Genomic DNA, 19,724 nt, shown 5'->3' with positions numbered 1-19,724 from the left:
CCTTTTTGTCTTAAATTATATTAATCTAGTACAAGCCAGAGTCCAGCTGATTTTGGACAGAAGCTTTTGTCCATCTTTTGAAAGATGTTGGGCTCATTATCTTTGGATAACAGGGATGGGACATCACCAGCCTCTTACCCTGCATTAGCCTCTTATTCTGTGTGATATATTCGTTCTAGCATGTCTCCATAAAGAAGCAGCTGATGGGCTTCTGGTGTTCCCTCCAGGAAGTAAGCAGGTTTCCAGAACATTAGCAGTGCTGTGAAAGCAAATGCTTGTATGCATGGAGGGCTTTACAAGAATCACAGAATTGTCACTGTTGGAAAAGACCTCTAAGATCCCCAAGTCCAACCTTTATCCATCCCCACCATGCCCACTGACCATGTCCCTCCATGCCACATCTCCATGTTCCTTGAACACCTCCAGGGACAGTGACTCCACCACCTCCCTGGGCAGGAGTGGGGTATCTACTCAGATGTGGCAGTCCTTGAAAGCACTGCTGCTGGTGGCCAGGAGCGAGCAGTGGGAGAAGCTTTTCTCCAAGGGTTTCTTGTATGGCTGTCCTGACCTACTGTGCTAATATGGGATTGGATGGACCCCTTGGTCTGACCCAGCCCAGCCTCTTTAATGGCTCACTGAAATGCTAAACTTCAAGTCACTGTGGCTGCCCTTTGAGGAGAGTAGTAATACTGCCACTTCAACATTATCTATCCTCATTTTGAGCCCTGCGATGCGGGCTATCCAGATGGTGCCTTTCACACCTCCTCTTCACCAGCTTGGGTGTATCTTAGCACATTCTCCCTTGCCGTCCTCCTTGGCTTTGACGAGACTCAAACCCTGTTTTCTTCTTGTTTAGGTCTTGCCAGTGCAGATGGGTGAGATGTCTAGTGAAAGTCCAAAAGATGGTAATTAGTGCTATTTAGAATTAATGACCACGGTGATTACGCAGAGAGAGTGAAGGAGGCAGCAGGAGAGGAGAAAATACCTGCTTCATAAATAATCAGGTTGACTTTTAACCATCTCTAATTAAAATATTTTGTATTAAATCTTGTCCAGAGGCAGATAAGGTTCAGAATGGAAAATGAGGGGATTTATTTATTGCTCGTTTCTGGGAATTGGTGCTTCCAAGTGCATTAGTGACTGTTGAAAGATACTGGAAAACTGGGATATTTCTTGCTGGATACAGACCCCAGCGTTACCATTAACAGTGAACTTTTGATTGTGAAATGGTAACAGTTGTGTTTCCTGGCTTGTTCTCTGTTAGCAATGAGCTCTCTCACTATGCTTAGAGCTGTGACGTCCTGAGGCCCTGTGAATGAGCACTGAGTGTTGGAGGCAAGAGCGATGATAGACTCCTTGTATCTCTTGCACTACTGAGAACGTAAGGGCTGAAAATGTGCAGTTCCTTCCAAGTCATGGGAGGGTATCTGTGCAAGATGAGGAAACTGAACTTATGTTTCCCCAGCTTTTCTCCAGCTCTTTGTTTCACCCAACCTTCCCACAGAGAGCCTTTCAGCCACCCGTGGTTCTGGGTAAGCTGAAATGAGACTCAACTGGAGAGGGAAGAACTTGGGACTTCCTATTTGCCAATTCGTGCTCCTGGAGAGGAATAGAAGCAACAAATGTTGATCTCTGCCTGAGCTTACGTAAGGAGCTGAGCTGCTGTCTGGCTGAGAGCAGCACAAAATGGTGTGTTTTGTAGTACATATGCTAGAGGAGGAGGTGTTTATAGGGTTTGTGCGGCTAGCCGGTGTTTGTGAGGCCAGAGGAATGTCCTGCAGACAGCTACAAAGCAGGGGAGATGGAACTGACGGCAGACAGAGCTGGAGGTTTTAAATTGCCCGTTACTGCATTCACATGGCTACCAGCTGACATCGACTTGAGGAAAACAAAATGAAAGCAGCTCCAGAAGGCAGGGAACCTGTGTTTGCTGGGTCCCCATGGCTCTGCAGGTGTTGCCGAGCACAGGCTCGGAGCACTGCTGTGTGTGCTCCTGCAGCTTGAGCAGGCTGCTCCCGTGCTGCAGATGCTCAGATAAATCTGCAAGGTGCTGCCTCCTTCTGTGCAGCCTTCAACCCTGCTGAGCTCCCGCAGGTGCAGATGTGGCCGGTTGCTATTAAAATCCAACAGGAGCACATCAACCCCAAGAGCAGCACATTGTTGTGCAGGCTTGGAAAACATCCAGCAGCGTTATGTAGTCCTAAATATTCAGAAATCTGAAATCAGGTGTGCCGAAACAGAGGAGCGCTAGGAGGGCGAGTTGTTTTTGTCCTGGTTTCTGAGACTTCAAGGTGCATTAAAATCATGTTTTCAGCCTTTTCTCTGCCGACTTCGTGGCTAACTTCTTTCTGAAAAGAAGAAAGGGAGGTGAGTCCTCAGGAATGCTTTCTTAGGCACCAGAGCATGGCTGTATTGAATTGGCAAGGCAGCTGCTGAGTTTGAGGAGATCTCAGAAGGCAATCAAGAACAGCCCTTTGCCCCCAGATAGTTCAGCACATCTTCTGAGTGTCTGCAAGCAGGGCCGAAATTGTGCAGCAGCTCAGAAAGTGCCTCTCAGGGGTCCTTTTCTGATCTGTTTGCTTTAAAGGCCAGCTTGTCCTTTTCTAAAACTGCAAGATTGAAGTTTTGTCTCTCCAACAAAGAAGCGCTGTATTAGGAAGAAAGATTTTACAAAGGCGATTAATCAAAGTGGGGGTCATCGTGTGGGTCACGCAGCTTTTCAGCAGGTGGGAGGGAGAGCCCAACATGCATTATCGCCTGGGGCAAGGCATCAGCAAGCATAGCAGTTGTGCCCGAAGCAGCCCAAATCTGCAGCACTTTGTGCAGAAGGGGGTGCAAAAGGGAACCAGCAACAAGTGGTGATGTGCACGGTACGGAGCTGCTGTTCCTCAGCATCAGAGACCTTGATGAGGAGGAAAATCAGCAAGCTGGGCATCATCAGAGGTGAAGGAAAGGAGGCTGAGCAGACCCAGTGCTTCAAAATTTACCAGTTACCCCCAATTGCACCGAATGAGGTGCAGCAGAATCTGTGCTTAGCCAGTTCAGAAAAGATCTCAGAATCTTTTAGGTTGGAAAAGACCCCCGAGATCACCGAGTCCAACCACTGACTCGTGCCCACTGACCATGTCCCTCCATGCCACATCTCCACGGTTCTCAAACATCCCCAGGGATGGTGACTCTGCCACCTCCCTGGGCAGCCTGTGCCAATGCCTGACCTCTCTTTCTGACAGTTAATGTTTCCTGACAGCTGGAATCTTGTGACTTCTGATGTGAAAAGATATTTTTATTATGAAGGTGATCCACAGCAAGAAGCTGTGGACTCTCTGTCCAAGAGGGGTTGGACCAGATATCTCCAAAGGGCCCTTTCCAAGCCCAGCAGGTCTGTGTGTGCATGTGAACGTGTGCATGTGAAACCACAAACCTGGGTGCCTATTTCTGCAGAGTTCAGTGTTATTAGCTCATTAAAAATGGATCAGAAGACTTCTATGCATTATATGTATAGAAAAGGGTGTATGTGGCACTGAGGGATATGGTTAGTGGGCATGGTGGTGATGGGTTGGCGATTGGGCTTGATGATCTTGGAGGTCTTTTCCAACCATAATGATTCCATGATTCTATGATTCTATACTTAGCAGAGTTGATTTTCAGGTCACATTGCCCTGTCCAATATTAAGAGTGAACAGAAATTGTGGAGAAATGAAATAATTTTTATCAGCTTAATTTCTGTAATAGATTTTTTGGTGCTATTTTCGTGTTTGGTTGGGGGTTCGTTTGAACCAGAGGTTGACTTTGAATTGTAAGTAATGCTTGTCTTGTCTGGGTTTTGCTGTTTTTTTATACAGACTACAAAGAAGGAACGAAGGAAGAAATGCATCTGGGCTTGTATCCAATTGGATTACTGTCAACCTCATCCAGCTGAGAAGGGAAAAGACAGATGTACTCATGGTCACCGAAATGAGATGGAACAAAAGACAACAACCTGAGCAGAGACGAAAAGGTACTCTTTAAAGAGTTGTGTTTTGATGGTGTATTATTCTGGTCCTTCAGAGCTTCCTGCTACCCCTGTATGCCAAGTAATCCCCTCTTATTTTTTTTTATTTCTTTTTGCCTCAAGGACTTTTATGATTATTTTTTGTGACAAAATTCAACTGTCCTCCTTTCCTCTCAGCTGCCCTTCATCACAAGCCACATGGCACATTTTTAGGCCTTTGTAATCTGCAAAAGCCTACAGCTCCCCTATTTTTGTGATCTGGAAGATGCAAAGCTCTGGAACCAAGGTTTTTTTTTTATTATTGTGTTGAGGAAAAGGCCTCTCGGTTATTTCCATTTGTCACATTTTCTGCATGTACCTCATCTTTGGATTTTTTGACTGCCGTTGTACAACCCGCGATCACATCCAAGAGTGAAAACATAATTTTCCTTCCCTGTGGTGTGTTCTGTGAGTCACCAACCACCCAAAAAGTTTGACTGTTAGCTGGCGTAGCTACTGAGATACAAAAGGAGATAGGTTCAGCTGACTGTGGTGCCCAAGGGACTTCAGCCCCAGCTGAAGCCCCACACATCAGTGTGTGATGCTAGATTAAATCCTTTCAGTGCAGACTATCACAGGCTGCCTAATGTCTATCATGGTGGCAGGAGCCAGTTGGCTAGATACCTTTTTTAGAATCTTTCGGTTGTCCTTCCTCATTTTGCTATAAATACCTTCCAAAATGGAACGTTTTCTCAGAATGAGATACAATCTTGGTTAATCCATCTATTTTATTGCTCTGTTTATTCACACAACAGCAACCTATCCCACCATCCCAACCATATCCCCCATAACACACTAACTCTGACCATATGGGCGCGTGCTTAATTTTAACAGTAACTTGGTGTCCCTTTGACTTAAGCATGCACCAACACTCTGTGGTCAGTGAGGGTCTTTGCAGAAATGTCTTGGCTGTGGCTTTAACTGTTGGCTGGTTATTTGTTTTCGCCTTGATTTTTACCTAATTTTGTGTAATGGAGAACGTGATACGTTCCTTTCTGATTAAGGCTCAGCATTTCATCTAAGGAAGCATGTCAATTGAAAGGTGCAGAAGTGTAAAGTATTATTATTATTTCTCTAAATCATGTTGTCCATAACTCAGAGAGCAAATGTACTTTATGAAACGTTTGCTATGCGGCTTTCATTTTTCATCCTTATTTATTAATACCTTTTCAGAGCACTTTAGATAAGTATTTGGAAATCTAGTTATAGGAAAGTCATATTTTGCACATTTCACTTTAACTGGGAAGAACATTGTTTTCTGATTTTAATCATAAAAATGGAATGCTCCTAATAGAGCGGAGAAACCCAATTTCCTCAAGAAGCATTTGCAGGCTGATCTGGTTCAGATACTCCTGCGATCATAAGAGAGTAATATCTTGGGCATGAGAAAATGTTCTGCACTATACCTGAAACAAATATAGCTGTACTGGACAATTATGTGTTGAGCATCGCTGACTTTCAGCTTGATGGCTGAGATATCTGCACTGTTCATTGTCAATTATTAACCTTCACAGCCACAGTGCTTTTTAATTCTGAGTGTAGCATAAGGATCAGATGGAGCACAGTGAAAAAAAGGCAGCAGGAAAACATACCCTCTGCCAAAGCATTTCCCCAAGACAAAATCATTGAATCATTAAGGTTGGAAAGACTTCTAAGATCCCCCAGTTCAACCCCAACCCATCCCACCATGCCCACATGTCCCTCAGTGCCACATCTCCATGGTTCTGGAATACCTCCAGGGATGGTGACCCCACCACCCCTATGGGCAGCTGTGCCAATGCCTGGGGACAAATGGCAGCTGAGGGGCTGCATGGTGGAGCCAGGAGGAAGGCGGTTATTGCCAAGCTGGTGGAGATCAGTCAGTGCATCATGGGGAGTATGAAATGGGACTGTGAGAGCTGGAGCTTAATGATAAACATAGGCAATATAGCACCATGACTGAGTCCCAGCACTCCAGTCCTTTGCTGGGACCACTCCCAGATATAAACTGAACGCTGCTGGGTGCTGTGCAGTCATCAGTCTGGATGTCCAATTCAGGAGGACCGCTGAGACCAGGATTTGTTCTCCATCACTTTAGAACAGTCAGCTAGTGGGGCTTTTAATACAGAATACAGTTTTCTCACTTTCCCCAAGGTTGAATCCTTTTATTCCACTTGGGTTTGTCAGCCCTGACCTCACACTATGATATTTGTGCCACCCCCATAGCTGGCACAGCCCTGTGGAAGTCAGTGTAGCTTCACTGATATCCAGCAGTCATCCAGGGCTTTGTGAATGGAAGGGGTGCTGCTTGACAAGGGTCAGGCACCAGAGCGTCAGCTTCTTGTGTGCTCCTCATGATTTTAGACTGAAATTCATTGATCCCATTCATTATGTTTCTTTGACCTCTTCTCTGATCTCCATGTTTATCTCTGCAGTAAACTTGGTGCTGCATGAACTCCAAGTTAATTCTGTTTTACTAGATATTGCTATGTGACCCATGGACAGAGACAAGTTATGGATGGCATAGAAGAGCCCCCTGCAGCGTTAAGCAGCAGGTTGCTGAGGTTATGGATTGCAGGCAACGGGGTGCTTTTTCTTTTCTCTTCCCCCACCCCTTCTTCGCCAATCTCAACTAACATCCCTTGATTTTTCAATATACATACAAGCAAATTGCAGTGAGTGATTTCATGGGCAGCACTACCAGACTTCATCTGGAGTTGCACGGTGGCACACTGTGAGAGCAGGGGGATCAAACGCAAAATGACATTGGCAGCATGCAGCCATAACCACAAAGGATTAGGAAGCTTACATGAAGGCTGGAAGTTGCCTTACGGGATCAGAAGCAAACAGACAGCACTTCAGGCAATGCTTTCAGAAATGCGTAAGCAACTTCAGGAGGAGCCTTCGACTTTCTCTGAGGGACAGGGAAGGTTTCCCACCAGCAGTTTTTTGCAGGTTTGTTTGCCTTGGTGTTTGGTGAACAGTGATATCAAGGACAGAAAGTCTTCTCCCAAATTCCAAAGCTTTGAAACCACTCTGTATGTTGTCAGTGTTGTGATTTTACTCCTTTCTGAAGTCTCACCCCTGGATCCTGGGCAGGGTGGGCCCATCTATCCCGAGTTTGGGCCTCTTTTATTCCATTTTAAGGTTCTACTACTGGACCTTCCTCTGATATTTTCATACTTGGTCATAATTTAAGATGGGAGCTGGCTACTGCTTCTGATTTGTTTGTGTGCTGCCTACCATGAGGGTTTCTTATTGATCAGTCTTAACACATTCTTCCAATGAAATTATTTCCAATTATGATGGTCAGATCTGTATGTGCCGGAATATCTTTCATGAAAAATTGGATTATTTCAATCTCTGATAAAGATCTCTGAGATTAAAATAACTCAATGATTTCTCGCTGCGGGGTATTAGTATGAGCGTATTTCCATCTGTAATGGCATACATCTTTTGTAGCATTCACAGAAATTGCATTCAGTCTCTCCCCTGCAAGTGAAAGTGCTAATGAAGCAAGCATATGCTCAAATACAGGATGGTATCTTGCTGAAGTACTGTACCAAGAAGACAGAATTTGGCTAAAAGTAGCACACAACGTAGTGATTATGTATGTGTTTAGCACAGTAAATATTTATCCTCTGCTTTTAAAAGCACAAAGGCCCAAAGAAAATCAGACACACGTCATCAATATGTATTGAAACATGAGTTTGGTGTTTGTTTTGATACCATCACATGCTGTTCTCTCTTGCCCTGTGTAGCTTCACTTTATTTGTAAGTAATCAATTTTCTGTACTCTAGTTATTGAAACCCACATTGGAACTCCTACATGCTGGTATTTTTCCTTCAGTCCTCTCTAATGCATCCTCTGCAGTTTGTGTTTGCATTGCTTGTGGGTTCCACCCATGTGCTTTCCCATTGCTTCTCATTCTTCTGCCTGTAACAACATGAAAAACAGTAGTTCATTTCTTAAACGTTTGCAGGATATTGGGTATGATTAAAGAAAAGCACCACAGCTGCCTTGGTGTGAAGCAAAGCCTCAAATCTGCCAATGCACTCTGTCTTTCTAGAAAACTCAAGTTGCAGTCTGAATACTTTGGGAGCAACTTCAGCACTGTAAAAAGTAGGAGGTTGGTTTACAACAGATAATATTTCTTCACCCTGAGGACAGGGAATTCCTGGCACCGAAGCAACCAAAGTAGTGGCTTCATTTGGATGTTCTGAGCCTGGAGGGTGTTCTGTAAGCTTTTCTGTCTGCACTATATCAAAGTATAAATAATTTGGTAGAGCCCTACAAATGTGTTGGCTTCTTGTGGTTTTTATTTTTTTTAAATCATGTATGAATATGTTATGGAAAAGCTGTTGTAGAAGCAAATAATTACTTGAATTAAATGGTGTTGTTTTATTTGGGAAGGGGGCGACTTGATTGTAGGGTGAAGATAATGAGCCCGTATCTCACTTAAACAGCCATTTAAGGTACGTGTTACAATACCAATTATGCTCTGTGAAGTCATTAAAGTGATGACTTTTCGGCATCTGATTGCAAGAAGTTTCATTTCAGCATGTAGCACCAGACATTAAAGGTGACTGTGGAAGGTGGAATGCACAGCACATGGGGAAAGATGGGGTCCAGAAAAATGACAGGGGAGAGCGGTGCTGGGACACTGTTAGAAGCAACGGTCCCAAGGAGGGGAGAGCAGTGGGATGGTGCCATCATTAGTATGAGACAGTATGGTGATGCTTATGTGTCCAGCTCTGAGTAATGCCTGTTTCCTAGCGAATGCCAGCACTAGTGCATGTGAGATAGTGTTAATCTGACATAATCATGAAGTTCTTTATGATCTCAGTGATATCGTTTAATAGACAAGACGAGCTGGATTTTGGTTTTGTCTTTGCCAGTGTTCAGTGAATAATAAAATGGGACAAGTTCTAGGTGTTGTACAGAAGGCATTATTTACTGTACCATGGTGACACACATTAAATGTTAACAGACGATATCTTGCAAGATTTACTGCAGGAATCTTGCTGCTTCTCCTTTTTGAGCTATTGAGTAAAAATGAGAGTTATTGCCAGATATGATGAACAGCAACAGTATCTCGTGATAAGTTTGGCCATAACTCAACATTTACTGCAGGTCACCACTGCAATGATAATGCAAAGGAAATTAATCTCTGGCCCTGGCTAAATGAATGCAAGCATGAAGAGACTAGCACAAAGGTTCCCAGTGCTCACACGAGGATTAGCCATTAATAAATGCATTAAAAAAGAGATACTGTGGTCGATAAATGCTGTGAATATCATCTTTAGCTCAGATACGAGCAAAAGTTACAGAACTTAACTCTCAACTAAGAACCCAATAGACTAATTCTCTAATTCCCAAACATGATTCCCATTCTTGCAACCCAGGTTTGATGGGTTGGCTGTTGGGCTTGATGGTCTTAGTGGTCTTTTCCAACCTTTAGTGATTCTATAATTCTAATACAAAATAATTCACAGGATTATAGAGAGAATGGAATAGATACCCATGAAGTGAGACTCTCTAGCATAGCCCAGCGAGGTAAAGCCTCTCTCATTCCATGTTCCACCACCAGGCCTGAGTCCTCTTCTCCTTATTCAGGCCCAAGGATAGTAGCCTTAACACGTGTTCCTCTTCTCTGTGTGGTTTCTCTTTATTCTTCTTTCTGTCTGAAATGCTCCTCCAAAGTTTGCAGGCGTCTCACCACTTGGAACTTGTTTTGAAAGAACCAGTTCTGGGGATCGTGTATAATAAGGTTCACAAACATGCCTGTCTTCTGCAAACCAACAAACCATGATGCTGTGATTGGCATATAATCAGTTATCAACTATGCAGTTTTTATCAGTTAAGTGTGCGTGAGATGGTTCCTTAGGTGGAAATGTACTTGTTCAGCTGAGACGGATTTTATGGACCATGAAAAATCTGCCTAAGTTAGATTTTTCAGGCGAGAGTCAGGGAGAGAAAACAGCAAGGAACCATCAGTGATGCTTTTCATATTCTTTGCGTATAGCATTAAATACCAGCTGTGAAAGATCAAAATGAGAACCTGACCACGTAATGAACTGTTGTTTGTGGAGAATGATTATTTTTTTCTGCCCTTTCATTGGAGCTCAGAAGTTGTTTAAACGCAGAATTTGCTGCTGAATAAGCTTAGGACTACAAGCAAATCTTTTTATTTCTTTTGGCCTCATTGATTCATCTATTGAATGCAGATAATGGGGCCAGGAGTTGGACTCGATGATCCTTATGGTTCCTTCTAACTTGGGATATTCAGTGATTCTATGATAATTCCTGATATGGGGAGTGTTAAGGATTGAGTGCATCTTATTTCACAGATGACTCAGCTTAGAAACTCAGTGATAGAGTCCTGATCCTTCTCAGGAGGGACAAATTTAGTGGAAGAGAATTCTCAAGAGTTGTAAGGACAGCTTTTTTCCGTTCCTTTTGTTCTTCCTCCTTTTGTTCTTCCTCCTTTTTTCTTTTTTTCTTTTTTCCTCTTCTTTCTTTTCCTTTTTTTTTCTTTTTTCCTTTTTTCATTTTCTTTTTGAAGATAGAGGATTCATTTAATACATTTCAGAGAACCATCCTCATACTTTTTCCCCCCCACTATATGTAATACATAGAAATAGTTAAGATAAAAAAGAAACAAATCTCAGATATCCAAGGAACTATCAACTTTTCACTATTCCCAATATTCTCTCAGAAACATAACTTATTTAAAGTCTTTGATATATTTAGCAGAGAACAACTATGCCCTATATGATGTTCTTTTTCCTTTACATCAAGAAGCACAAATATAACTGTAGCTGCTTATAGGCGATCAAATATAGTAATAATTAGTGATTAAGTGCTAATTTACATTTACAGATACTCATTATGTAAGTCTGTTCCTCCAACTGGAGAAAAGCAGTGTGGGAGGGAGTACAGCTGATGGAAATCCGCGTAGCCTGATTGATTTCACAGGAGTTAAACAAATTTACACTAACTGAAGAGTAAGGGCACCTGGAAACATGGTCAGTGGCCATGGTGGTGATGGACTGGTGGCTGGACGTGGTGATCTCAGTGGTCTTTTCCAACTTTAGTGCTGGTCAGAATCATGGAATCATTGAGCACCATGTAACTGCTGCTGGGAGATGCTTGCAGTATCTCCAGGCGCTGAAGGCAGGTTTTTAACCATGTTGGAGTCAAGAAATATTTGGAAACTTCTCTGATTCAGCCTGAGATAAATTAAAATCTGGATTGTTCTGACTGTAGCGTAATGACACTGAACTCTATGATCCCAATGGCTTTCCTATGCCAGCCTTTGGGCATCCAGGTGTCAGCTGGTGAACCCATGTGAAAAATACGAACTATGGCCAGCTCATTCACTGGAGGTAACTAGCAGTCCATCTGTTAAACTTCTATGTGAATAGGTCCACGGAAATGCTTCCATTCCCAAAGGAGCCCATTTTCCTTGTTGGTTGGCCTGAGCCCCTTGCCAGCACAGTGTTTCTCAGCAAATTCACTATCCTGGAGTAGTGGAGTCTGAGCTGTACCCTTAGCTCTGTCACACAACTCATTGCCACACTGCCCGTATGTTCTCATCCCTTTTTGAGCCCTACACCATTCAGTATCTCATTTATTTCAGTCTTCTAGCACAGAGACCACTCCTGAATTTCTGCACAGTCCCAAATGAGACTTCTTATTGAAGTAACACACTGACAGCAAGAGCAGCCCCGAGCTTCCCCATCCTTAAAACGAAGCTACAAAAGCCCTAAGATCTTGCTGCATGTCCCATGGAAGGCAACAGCACAGTAGGTGACCGAGACCATTATTGTAATTCAGTCTCTTTGCACTCAAACAATTGGGGCGAGAAGTGTGCTGCAGAATGAGAAAGGTGACAACGTGTGCGACCAAGAGCAGGGAGCAAGTGGGGTCAGCACCAAAGCAAGTCTGGTGGGACTGATGCTGTAGCATTACAGCCCACACAGCTTTCCTTGTAAAGGGCAAGCCGAGGTCAGTATGGTTAGACTGCACTTTGAAGAAACTGCCAGCAAGTAAAAGACTCCGAGATGGAAAGCTGGATTTCAGGCATGTTAGCAAAGAAAGACACTCATGTTCTCTATAATGGACTTCTCTAGGCTACCCATCTTGTAAAGATCACCTGTGAAACGTCTCCTTTAGCTTATTACTTTATTTTCTGCCAATGGTACTCATTTTTCCTGGCACTGAGTCTTTCCTGAGAGTTATTATCTGAATTACTGTATATTGCAGCTATAAACCAGTTGCCTGTCTGGATGCTCTCACAGTAAAAGGGACCTATCCTGCAAATGGGACCTCGGTCTTGCTGCTTCATCACGGCAGAGTTCACACAGCTGCACACTGCTGGTGCCTCCAGAGCAATTAGCTGAGAGCAGAGACAGCTGAGCACAAAAAGAGGGAAAATAGGATTCAGGATGATTTGGGGGCTGCTAATGCAGGCAGCTGCCCTTGCTGAGAGATGTGTATGAGTTCCTGGTGAAACATCAATGGAGCCCAAGCGCAACAAAAAGAGTCCAGGCACTCCAGCAGGGCAAAAGAAGTTCTTAGATATTGCATACCGATGTACCACTAGCCGCTAGTGGTAAAAATTCTTTAGTCTGTCTCCTTTTTATTTGTTTTCTGTATTCGTCTGTTAGAAAGGAAAGGTGTTTAGGCACTAGCCCAAACTGGAGAGACTGTTGCAAGCTTTCATAAATCATGAGGGTTGGAAAAGACCTCTAAGATCCCCAAGTCCAACCCCAACCCACCCCACCATGCCCACTGACAACATCCCTCGGTGCCACGTCTCCATAGCTCCTGAACCCCTCCAGGGATGGTGACCCCACCACCTCCCTGGGCTGTCTGTGCCACTGCCTCACCATTCTTTCAGAGAAGAAACTGTTCCTAATATCCAACCTGAACCTTCCCTGTTGCGACTCGAGGCCATCACTTCTCATCCTATCAGTAGCAGATTTCTCCTGTGACGTTGGGTAAGTCATTGAGTTTTTCTTGCGGGCCCTAAAAGAGGGTTGAAAACGTTTACCTTTTTCATAGGGAATCTGGGACCAGGAGAGTATCTTAAATTCCAGTTTGTTCACTGGGAGCAACCTGGGACAAGTATAACTGATGCCAATTTGTTGTAGAGATGATCCTCCCATTCTCCCCCCAGTTTGAGGGTGTATAACGAACCCTCATGAAATCAAGAGGCAGTCTTGCACCTAAGACATGAGGAACCATTAATATGCTTGAAACAAAATGGGTGGCCTTAAGTAACAGATATGAGAAGGCAGCCTCAGAAATGCTTCACAGCGTTGTATGAATACTTGAAGAGCTCTTCAGAACGCAGTCGGTGTGACAGGGCTTTCTGGAGATCTTTTCTTGAGAGATATTTGTCGTGAACCTAGGAATAATGCATGATGCACTTGAAGAACAAAAGGGAGCCATGCATGGAGTTTCAAAGGAGAGGTTTTTACAATTACGGGTGCTCGTGGGGTAGTCTATAGGCAGATTATAGTGTCGGAGTGAATGGCTGATTGAATTCTCTCTCACAGGTTTCTTGTTCGTGAACCTGTTGAGAATAAAAGAATTATGTATAAATCTATGCTGAGACTCCAACAAGAACTGAGATGAGTGAGGTCCCCCCTTTCCTTTTCTGTGCACTCGTTCCAGGTTTACAAAACTGCTTGCTTTTACTGTCTCATCTCGGAATTAAAATTTCAGCAGCCCTGGGCAAGGAGGTGTCGCAGGGTATAAATATTGCAAAGGGATCCTTTGAGTTCTTGTTGTGATGCCCTGATGAAACAAGACTTGAGAATTAGTCCAGGATACTCTTAGACATGTTGATAATTATTATTTTTTTAATTAAGTCTTAAGCAGCGTGGGTTGAAGCCTGCTTGGGTTGGCATTACAGGCAACATTACACCAGAAGCAGAGACACAAATAGGAACTAATAACACATTTGTAACGTTTTACAAGGCGATGGAAGGATGTGTGGTTTAATTTTTTAACAACTTGTGTCTGTATTCATAGGTGGCTTCTGCCCAGCTGCAGATAGGTAGCAATAGTTCTTACAAGGCTGGCAGCCCGTGGTCCACTGATGCCACTATCTGCAGTCATGAATAGTAAATGCCTCCCAGTTAGATACCTGGTTCATTCTGCCACTGATTCCAGGTACAGCATTCAACTTTACTGGGCTGTTCAGGCAACCACAATTGCAGCAGGGAAAGTGAGAGCGGTGCAGAAAGCTTGCACCCCAAAACACAGCTCTGGAGCCTCAGCTCTCAGCCCTTGGCAGAGGCACCGTGGACTGCAGTCATCATCCTTTGAAGCCCTGCTAAAATCAGCTCAGCTAATACCAACCAACACAATCAAACATTTGGCTGGCCAAAGCAAACCTGTTTGCTTTGCACGGAGCCAGCACACAGGCTGTGCCTGGAAAGCACTTGCACCATTTTCTGTAGCGTTAGAAGGGAAAATTACACAAAGGCATGAAAGGGAAATCTGAGGAAAAATCAGCTGAGGGTCTTGGGGGAGGTATACTTCAGAGACTTTTATTTTGCTAAGGGAAAATACTGAACTGCATTTTCTTGCAGGTCATTTTTTGAATTGTGTTTGTTTTCTATGTTCAAAGATAAGCCCAACTGATGCTCTGTTTCCTTTGACTAGCAATCACCCTAGCTATTATCGCACTGAATTTTCTCATTTGGCACCAACACAAACCATGCAATTCTCCAAATAACCTCTCCACTCCCTTTCCCTATCTGTTCTGTTTGTATCTATATTTTGTTAAAGTCTTTTCCTTCTTTGTGCTAATAGCTGTGCAGAGTCCTCTGGAGGTCAGCCTTCCCAGTGGCGCTCCAGAAGAGCAGTAGCTGTCCTCGTTGTGCAGGAAAATGACCTCAAGGAAAAGCTGTTCATTCAGGAACAAGAAGTGGTGTGTTAGGATCACTGATGCCCCGGAGTGTGCCCAAAGAACGGCAGTGAAGCTATGAAGAGTCTGGAGCACAAGTCTTACAGGGAGCAGCTGAGGGAATGGAGATCATAGAATCATAAAAATCACCAAGGTTGGAAAAGACCAACAAGATCACGACAAATCCAACCATCCACCCATCACCAGTAGTTCTCACTAAACCATGTCCCTCGACACAACGTCCAAACGTTCCTTGAACACCTCCAGGGTCGGTGACTCCACCACCTCTCTGGGCAGCCCATTCCAGTGCCTGACCACTCTTTCAGAGAAGTAGTACTTCCTAACGTCCAGCCTGAATCTCCCCTGGCACAGCTTGAAGCCATTCCCTCTAAAAAGGAGGCTCAAGGGAGATCTTGTGATTCTCTACATCTGCCTGAAAGGAGGTGGTGATGAGAGGGGGGCAGCCTCTGATCCCAGTAACAGTGATGGGATGAGAGGTGGTAGCCTTAAGTTTCACCAGGGAAGGTTTGGGTTGGATGTTTGGAACAATTCTTTCTCAGAAAGAGTGGTCGAGTATTGGCACAGACTGCCCAGGGAGGTGGTGGAGTCACTGTCCATGAAAGTGCTCAAGAACCATGGAGATGTGGCACTGAGGGATGTGGTCAGTGGGCATGGTGGGATGGAGTGGGGTTGGATTTGGTGATCTTAGAAGAGGTCTTTTGCAACCTTAATGATACTATGATTCTATTCAGAGATGTGGTCAGTGGGCATGGTGGGATGGAGTGGGGTTGGATTTGGTGATCTTAGAAGAGGTCTTTTGCAACCTTAACGATACTATGATTCTATTCAGAGATGTGGTCAGTTGGCATGGTGGGATGGGTTGGGGTTGGACTTGGCATTCTTAGTGGTCTTTTCCAAGCTTAATGATCCTGTGATTCTATGATCTCGTCTCTTCTGTATTGCTCTCCTTAGAGCACAGTCTCATTTTTCTAACGTCTCGTCCCCTGTCTACATCAAGTTAACAATGTGAAACAAAGCAAACCAAGGCCCTTGGTAGCCCCAGGATGGCTGTTTATTAGCTTCGTATTGCGTGTGCAATCCATGCATCGCATACACACTGTACATAATTAAAATCTTAGAGCGGTGGCATTCCATGATTAATGCCTTAGGTAGGCACTTCGGTTCCTAATACTAATAGGAAGTGACTTGCTCTAAAGCGTGAGTGGTGCTCGTGCACCTCAGGAGTAATAAAGGTTGCTCTAGGCATATTGCATGATTCCTTGACTCATTAATTATAGCTGCCCAAAGTGGAAAGTTTATAATTAAACATATAGTTTACTCTTCTACTTTTGAGATGAAGTAGATTAAGGTAATTAGATTTATTTTCGATTAAGCATATGGAGCCATTTACAAAGCACACGGGTGTGTGGAACAAGGAGGTCATTGTGCAAGGAATTCTGTCTTGGGCTCATCTGAGATCTGGTGTGCAATGATGTCATGTTTATAATCAAAGCCGTTCAGCTGAATTATCCTTATAGGCAGTTTTTGTTCAGAATGGAGACGTATATATGAGTGGATAGGCTCCTTCACTTATTTGGCTGGAACTTCTGCAGGAATGCAGCTATTCTTCCCATTTCTTTACCAATAAACTGAGTTGCAAGTAAGAGGATTTTCAACTGAAAATCTCAGAACAAGCAACCAGTGAACTCACACGTTCCAATGCAGGCATGTATTGTTAAATGAAAAAGGATTATTGGGAGTATATGTTAAGGGTGTTGTATGTTACTTGTTCATAGCAACTACCATGATCCTATGATCCTACCTTGATATTTGAATGTGTATGGTAGGAAGGTATTGCAGGGATCTCTCAGTTCACACAGAATATTTTTGTAAGCAACTGATCTTTTGTCTTAGGACAGTGCTCTTACCTTTCAGCCACTCTTTTGACCTTCTTAGATGGCATAAATCAAGAGCACAGGCACTAACTGGGAAACCTGGGAACTGCAATCTTCTTTTCCTTGCCTTGTATGGTGAGATCCGCAGCGAGCAGAATATATCTTTGTTGACATCTTGACTTAGTTGAGGTTCTTCGGTGTTTTTATTTGTTGAGTTTTTTTAATTAATGCTATAAAATGAGCAAACACTTTGTGTTATCTCTCATCATCAACATAACAGAATCACAGGTTGGAAAAGACCACTAAGATCGCCAAGTCCAACCCCATGTCCACTGACCATGTCCCTAAATACAATCATAGTACCATTAAGGCTTTAAAAGGCCACTAAGGTGGCCAATTGCAAGTCCAACCCATCCCACCATGCCCAGTGACCACATCCCTCAGCGCCAAATCCCCACAGTTCTGAAACACCTCCAGGAATGGTGACCCCACTACCTCCCTGGGCAGCTTGTGTCAGTGCATTACCACTTGTTTAGAGACGAAATTGTTCCTGATATCCAACCTGAACTTCCCTTGGTGCAACTCAGGGCTGTTGCCTCTCGTCCCATCAGTGTGAGCTGGGAAATGAGGCTGACCCTCACCTTGCTACAAACTCAAGGCCTCCTTTCCTTAATGTGCCTTTAACTCAACACTGACTTCTGAAGAGTAGTGTGTATTTCTGTGCTTTTGTATACATATCAGAGTCCAAGAAAGTTCCCCGTGTGTGGAATTTTTTGGCTCAGCTTTGTGAGAATTGTTCCAAGCTGTAGAAGGTAAGCCTGGGGAGCTGTTTGCACAGGGATGTGCAGATAGACAGTGAAAGAAATAAGTGATGGGGCCCTTGGTAGCTCCTGTCTCCTGGTGGATCTGATCTTCAATTCCATCACCAAGGGCTTTTGTTTATGTTTTGTCTGGAACTCCAGCTGGAGCTCCAGTGCTTGTGATCTGGGTGCAGTCGAGTCAGTAGAAGTCAGACTCATTAATCCTGGCCTGCAGGAAGGCTTTGTGGCTGGAAACAGTACAAAATGTCTCCTAATGACTCAAGTAGGGATAGTATGGAAAGAAAAGAGTCTGAATACTGAGACTTTGTGGTTTGCTTGGTTCCCCCCATCTTTTTTGCTCCCTGTTGTGGACAGATGCGTGGTGTGTATTGATTCCTGAGAGCACTAATGGCATTTGCTTCTTTGCAGAATTAAACTTGACACATACATAATAATGACTTTGCCAGGCTCTGCCTTTAATGAGCTTTTCCAGGCTGTATTTGCAACTCATTGAGGGCCTTTCCTCTGGCTGATTTACATAAAAAATAAAGTTAAAGCACATTGAGCAGGATTATTGAAATGGTGCATTAGTGCCTGCATTGCTACGCAAACAACTTTAAGGTCCACAACTCGCTGAAGACGCCCCAAGTGTAGGCAAGGCAGCTTGTATTGCACTGCAGTGTGTTACCGTGCATGGTGCCCACACTGGTGGCCATCCCCTGCCACTGGAAGGGGGACAGTGGTGTTGTGCCTGCAAAGCCCGACTGGTAGAGGCACAGGCATGGGCTGCAGAGCCCATCAGAAGCTTTGCTCTGTACCTGTCCTTGTGGAATGGAAATCAAAGGCACTGTCTTTATCTGATGGTCTGTAGAAGGGATCTGAAACTTCGATCTCTGTTTTCAAGTGAAGCAGGAGTGTCACTTTGGCTTTGTGCACAATCCTTATCTCAATTTCCCCATTGAGCAGCAAAAATGGTTCCTTCTATTTTCTTTTATTTCCTTGAGGCAGAGAAGGAGAGCAGCTCTGTTGCAGCTGACCTGTCTCAGAGCATGAAGCTGGACAGGAGGCCCCTGTGTTGTGTTGCTCAGCATTGAGACTGTTTTCCCTCCCCGTCTGGGTGCAGAGTGTGCGCTGTCCCCATATGATCCCTCTCGTGCACTCCCCATACCTGCAAGTATTTCTCTTATATTGAGTTACACCCCTTAACAGCATTCTTTGGCTGGGATTTGTGAATTCTGAACTACTCTCCCTCGGCCAGGTTATTTCCCTTGGAAATATTCAGAAAGAGATGCTCAAATAAGAGCTGGTTCGAGAACTACTGAATCTGCAAATGGAGCCCTGTTCAATTCTGGAAGATTTTGTGTTGTAAGCTGCTTCTCCACGAGTTTCTGTTCTACTTCTTGATGTGAATCAAGACACCATGTTCAATCCATGAAGTCCTGTGCCCTGCCGGTTCTCCAGCTGTATTTACATCCCTCTGCTCTGTCCGTCCGTGATGGATCTCGGAACAACGTCTGTTGGAATCAGTTGTCAATCCGAGAGGTGCAATTAGCTGAGCTATCTTGTTAAAGTGTTGAAAAGTGGCAAGCAGGAAATGTGAAGATTTTCATAGTGCATTAACACAGCGGTGATAAATACCTTACGAACTCATTCACTTTTTAAATGTGTCACACGTTGAAGGGGAACTGAAAGGAGCAGCAGAGCCATTCCAGACCCGTGCCTCTGGGAAGGAACCAATTGGTTTTCAGCTCACATAATGGAAGAGAGAGGAGAAATCCCCTGGAAGTGCCCAGTGCTCCGAGCAGCGACGTGCAGCCCTTTGCTGCCTGCAGCCAGAGGTCCCAGTTCGCCCTGCAACCTGCAGCAAGCCTTTCAGCACTCCAAGACTGTCAGACGAACTCTGTGATCGCGCTTCATCCTGTTGAGGCAGAGATTATTAAATGTGGTTTTTCAGTTCAGCCTGGCTTTTAAGAAGCGTTGTACAGCTATCTGCTGTGCCAAGCTGTCACACAGACTGTGGCTTTTGAAGATGTCTGCACAAGAGCTGCTATCCACCCTGCAAAAATGGAGGGGTACAGGGTTTTCACGGCCACGT

At 44.2% G+C, this 19,724-nt stretch overlaps 1 protein-coding gene across 5 annotated transcripts in view; it reads left to right on the top strand.

Annotated features, from left to right (window-relative positions):
• LOC107054988 overlaps nucleotides 1-19,724 on the top strand; it is a 173,144-nt gene that overhangs the window by 85,390 nt on the left and 68,030 nt on the right. For all 5 annotated transcript variants that reach the window (XR_006932007.1, XR_006932008.1, XR_006932006.1 and 2 more), the window contains exon 4: nucleotides 3,843-3,997. The gene's annotated coding sequence lies outside the window, so the exon portion shown is untranslated. The remainder of the gene's footprint in view (nucleotides 1-3,842; nucleotides 3,998-19,724) is intronic.

Source organism: Gallus gallus, chromosome 22 (assembly GCF_016699485.2).
Source record: "Gallus gallus isolate bGalGal1 chromosome 22, bGalGal1.mat.broiler.GRCg7b, whole genome shotgun sequence".
NCBI classification, from domain to species: domain Eukaryota; kingdom Metazoa; phylum Chordata; class Aves; order Galliformes; family Phasianidae; genus Gallus; species Gallus gallus.
This window is presented reverse-complemented; position numbering and strand designations above follow the sequence as displayed.